This window comes from Antrostomus carolinensis, unplaced genomic scaffold (assembly GCF_000700745.2).
Source record: "Antrostomus carolinensis isolate BGI_N321 unplaced genomic scaffold, ASM70074v2 scaffold32859, whole genome shotgun sequence".
Lineage (NCBI taxonomy): Eukaryota > Metazoa > Chordata > Aves > Caprimulgiformes > Caprimulgidae > Antrostomus > Antrostomus carolinensis.
Window position 1 is genome coordinate 42255 of NW_010341268.1, and position 227 is coordinate 42481.

Sequence of the window (227 nt, forward strand, 5' to 3'; positions counted from 1 at the left end):
GGGTGGCAGAGACGCCCTCCCTGTACCCCAGGCTTTGGGTGAGGGAGAAACCAGCAGAGCTTGGGGGAAGGTCCCGTTCATCTGCGTCAGCCCCGCAGAGGAAATTCCTGGTGTGTTTGTGCTCCAACAAAAGGTGCCTCAGCTGCAGTCCCAGCCTGGGTGCCAGCACCAGAACCGGCTGTGCAAGGCTCTAAATCCTCTGCAGCCCAAGTCACCTGTCACAGCGG